We start from the raw sequence: 5,753 nt of genomic DNA, 5'->3' as shown, positions 1-5,753 counted from the left end.
TTGTAACGCATTTTCAATTTTGGAAATTTTCTCATTAAGCAAACCATATCTTTTATTACTTGAGGAAAAAAAGACATAGAGATTTTCTAATATATCAATAGTACTTCCAATTATACTACTAGCATCACAACTATGTTCTAAAAACGTGTTCAACCGATGAGCTTGGCATGGTATAAATATAATTTTGTGACCAACAATTTCAGAAAGTTTAACATGGGTTCCATTAAATTTCCCTGACATATTACTTGCAAAATCATAGGATTGAAAGGGTATTAACTCCGGATTTAATAAATTACTTTTTAAAATGTTGACTATTTGTGATGCTGTACCCGAACCAGTTTTATCGTTTCTTTTTTCAATTTCCAAAAGTCGCTCAACAGATTTGCCTTGACTATTAACATATCAGACACATACTGATAAACGATCCTGATGTGATATATCTGGTGTAGTATCAGCAGATACTGAATAAATGTTTGCTTCGTGTATCTCTTTTATTATTATGTTACGTGTTTCTTTAGCTAGTAGTTCAATAAATTCATTTTGAGATCGTGGACCTAAGTAAGTAACTTTATGCGATCGTAAAGAAGACTCCTCCATCCAGCGTTTCATTAAGGGATTATGCCTAGTGAGTAATTGAACAAATTGCATAAAATTTCCTCCACTTTCGTCACCATTACCTCGAAATGCTAATCCTTGTCGTGATAATGTTCTAGCAATATCAAATAATATAGCTACAATTTGTTTATTGAAATCTTTTTCTTGTTCTAACTTAATTGCTTCCTTCTATTTGATATGTTTAAAAGTATATCAATATGATTTTCAGTTGCCATAAATTGATAATAATCATGTAACGTTGCTTTATGAAAAAAAAAGAAAAATGTTGCTGTAATTTACCTAATTTTTAACTCCACAGTTTTTCATTTTATGCTATTGACGAACACCAGGTTTTACCCATGCTGAATCTTGATAAGATCTTCCTGGACCATTTGAAAATAAAGTACATACAAAACAGTATGCAGAATCTGTCACAATACTATATTCTAATAATGGATATTCATTGTACCATTTAGGATTATAAAACTATGCTGTTTAATGTTGTTAACTATAGTATTAACTGGATATTTAGTTAATTTTGGCTGATGTGGCCCTAAAGCAATAAGGTATTGACGCTGAGATGCTGGAGCAACCGAATCACGACTGCCTGGATCATGATTAATTATGTTATCGATAATATTGTTAATTGGTTTGGAACTTTTAGGTGATTTAGAGATTTGTTCCGATAAAATATTTGCATTTTTTAAGAATTCTTTAGAACTTGATTTTATTCTAATGACCTGAATGCTTTACAATAAGAATATCACAGGATTTGGAAATATCTCAGATTTTAATTTAGACAAAATGGTGCCACACTCGATTAAGTCTGTGACAATATTTTCTAACTGACCGGCACACGATAACCAATTGACTTCATCATTTTGTATGTCAGGTTCATCTATTGGAGACAATTGAATTGAATTCTCTTGAAATAAATCCTCCTCTAACATTTGAGAACAACATGTTTCATGATTCTAAATTATATTAAAATATATTATACTTTATATCATATAAATATACCAAATATTTCAATTCTAAATCATTAAGTAACTTATATCTTTAATTAAAAAATAGTAAATGGCAAGTTATAAAGAAATAACTTTAATTAAAAAAGCTTAATAAGTTCAATTAAATTAATCCAAAAGAAGTTATAAAATAAATGCTTTTAATCTTTTAAAAACGATTTTACTATTTTTATCGTTGAATAAGTGATCTTTATTCAGAATACATAAGGGATTTTTTAAAAAATACCTAGTAGATTGATTTGTTAAAAAATACATAATGGATTGATTGATTTCTTAAATGTTACATTTTAATTTAAATTAAAACTCAGATGTTTTAAATTATTCTATAACTTTATTAGCATAATTATCGTTGAACTTAATATTACATTAAACCAGGTACATACCGATTCTCGTTTCTCTACTTTAGAAAGTTTTAACTGCACTTTGAAAAGGATTATCGGGAGCACCAACGTGTTTTATATTTACTAATACCACATTATATACTTTTTCTTGGTGTTGTTTTTTAAAATTGTTATTAAATATACTGCCATATTTTAGACATTCAACTTTAAATCTCTTACGCTTCGCCCCTATATTACTCATTCAAGAAATCGTATAACAGAAATTTAAATATTTTAAAACTCAAGAAAACAAAACATCAAGTGTTAGTTATTGATATACCTAAAAAGTAATTTTTTTTCAACGTCACCAAAACGGTACTCTATTTCATTCCCGAAAGCCAACTCAAATACTAAATGTACAAATGTGCCAACTGACATGCACAAATAACAGCGTTGGGGGTGGGGGGGGGGGTGGGGTGACAACCCTACCGGGACCCCCCCCCCCCCCCCCCTTCGGGACGGCCCTGTAAGCAACCCCTAATACAGGTTATGAGTATTTAAATCATTAATAACGAAAACACATTAATAACTTGATATATTATCTTAAAAATTCAATACAAATTTATCTATAATTATATTTTGGAACCTTTCCATACGTTAGAATGCTATTATAAAAATTAGCGAGCCACAAAAAAAGTTTGTTATTATGAGAGTGTTTAAGGTGTTCAGCACTTATCCCACAGCTATCTGGGGACTTATTACTATTTAGTTGTGATATGCAGTTTATAATATCAGCTGCTGTAATAAATAGTGAATTAACTCGTTACATTTACATAAAATATAACTTTGTAAAACTTACGCGAAACTTTTACGATTCAAAAACACGCGGTATACAGTCGCTTAATGGTTGGCTCGAAATACCAATAGTTAGCCAACTATAGCCAATACTGGCCCGTCAGTTGGACCAACTAAAGCGTGTTTACTGGGTTATTCGAGTTTCTACTTATTAATTGATGAATAAAGATGCTTAAAAACATCTTCATTCAATATTGAATAAAAAAAATTTGAACTTCTAAATCAAAATAAAATTGAAAACTATATTTGGTTAAACTATATTTAAAGTAGTGTTTTTACGACTATTAAAAAGTTCGACTGGCGACTAAATCGACTAATATATTTTCAAAAGTCAACCAAAGTCGACTTTTGAACTAATATTAAAATTTTTGAAATTAAATTTTGAAATTATAGTTTGAATGACTAACACTTTTTGAAATCGACTAAAAGTCGATTTAGTCAAAATGTGAGGGGAGGGGGGGGGGCAGTAATAAAAGAAATCAAGTAATTTACATCTGCTTTATATATTTTTAAGTCATATAACTTAAATATTAATGAAACAAAACAATATGAACGCCACGCAGGATACATTTTGTTAGGTCCAAATGATTCAATATTGTGAAAAAGTTCTTTTGATTTCTTGATAAATATAAAACAAATATAAGTCTAAAATAGTAAAATAAAAGTAAATACAAGTTTCAAAATAAACTATTTAGATATGAAGGGTCTCACAATTTAATTATCTTTAGAGCCCTAGTTAAAGAACGGAACGGATCGCCACTGTATATCGGATCGATATTGTATGAAAATCTATTTAATAATCGCATGCAAAGATTGCTAAAAATAAAAAAAATAAAAACAACAGTACATAACTTTAAAGTTATTTAATATAACAATTATTGTCATATGTTATGAAGTTGTTTAATAATGCAGGGCCGTCAGGAAAAATCTTTTGTCCATAAAAAGGCAGATGCTAAAAAGCATGCAGAAAAACCTTTTTTAGGGAGCCCTCGTTAAATGATCAATCGTAAAACCAGAAATACAGAGGCTGACTAGCAATATTTTGGATTTAAATTAATTGGGATATCTAAAAAAAAAGTAATTTGCAATTTTGATTATTTAATATTTATAAAAATACTAAAGAAATGAAAAAATAATATAAATAAAATGTTAATATAGTAAAAATAGAGAAAAAGTATACAAAAATAGTGTAAGATGAGAATAATATTATTTTAACAAACACACACCCAAAAAAAATAATAAACACACACCCAAACACACACAATTTCCCAACCTCTTTTCAGGCCTGATTGTTTGTTTATTATTTTTTAGATACTATGTTAGAACTAAGATTCGGCAAGTTACTTACTGTTAACATTATAAATTGTTAACTTAGGCGGATTTTAATTCTAGTTATTATACATAATTACCAGAAGACGTTGTGAAGCTACTTTCAGTATATTATAAGTTACTCTTGAGTACTTTTAGTTGTTCTCAAGTGACCGCAGATACCGGTACCGGTAACTAATAGTAATTTTTTTGGAAGTTGCTGAAATCCTCAAACCCTTAATAGAACTTCAAGAAAGTAAACAAAAAACTTAGTGCTGGATTAGGAGAGAAGTCATTGGGATGGAGGAAGATACCATATTTAATTTTTTAATTTAATAGAAAAGGAAGGGGGGCAAATATTTTATTCCGGCTCTGAAAAAACTGCATTCTATTTAACATATTGGCTTTTGTTAACAAAATAAAATTAAAAAGATTTATAATGTTCAATTAAATAAAAAGATATTAGAAATGCACGTATAAGTACCATTCGACTAAATTGACTTTTAGTCAATTAGTAGATAATCCAAAGTCGATTTGATCCACTATTAGATTTTTCAAAGTCGATTAATTTCGACTAGTAGACTTTTAGTCAATTTAGTCGAAGTCAATGGCAACATCAATTTTTAATTTTTAATTTGCATAGCGTAAGTTTAAATCTTAGATTTAGAATTTACATAAAAGTTCGTGCGCTTTATATCTAAACGATAAAGTTATGAAGTTTAAAAGTTGTAATGCGCAATTCCCTGAGGGCCTCAAACGCAAGTATATGAAATTATTGTTGCAACGTATCCGGCTAATTACTCTCTAGTGGTTATTTAGATGAGATTTACAACGATTTCTAACAATTATATTTTTACCTTAGCAATCTTTTTGTTACATAACTCTAAAATGTAACTAAATTATAATAATCTTTTTAATCGCTCGGTAACCTAAGTAAAGTAACATGTGTTACACATTTACTAATAACATAAGATAATAATTTACTAATATTTGTTGTATGCGTACGAGTAAAAAAACTACTTGCTTTTTAGTTTGAATAAACGTGTCAAAAACAAATAAATCCGTAATTAAGAAAGGAATAAGAAAACGAAGCTTCGTTTGGACATATTTCGAAAAAGACCAAAAGAATCAAGCAAAATGCAGCATACGTTATAAGATTTTACCTTACAACAGTTCGACCAGTTCAATGCAATCCCATTTATCAATTGATCAATGGGATTGCATTAAACAGTTGATAAATGGGATTCATTTATCAATTGTTTAATGCAATTATTTCAAAAATATCTAAAAAATCAATAACTTTACTCAACGATGACGATATATCCGATATTGAGAGCGGTAATGAAAATAGTTTTGAAGAGACTGGTCATAAAGAATTAAACAAGTTATTGATGAATTTTATTGTTGATACTGATCAGCCGATTTCGACAGTACGTCATCTAGATTATATAAACTTAGTTATTGAGTCAAACAAAAGCTACAAAATGCCATGCATAAATACAGTGAGCAAAAAATTATTTTCATCAATTACGGACAATTTAAGATCAATTTTAATGCTTAGATTTTCATCACAATTACTTGTGATGTTTGGTCATTATTGAGTAAAAACAGCTAGCTCGGTGTGACTTGTCATTTTATTGACAATAATATG

This window comes from Hydra vulgaris, chromosome 01 (assembly GCF_038396675.1).
Source record: "Hydra vulgaris chromosome 01, alternate assembly HydraT2T_AEP".
NCBI lineage: Eukaryota > Metazoa > Cnidaria > Hydrozoa > Anthoathecata > Hydridae > Hydra > Hydra vulgaris.
Note: the sequence above shows the minus strand (reverse complement) of the source record.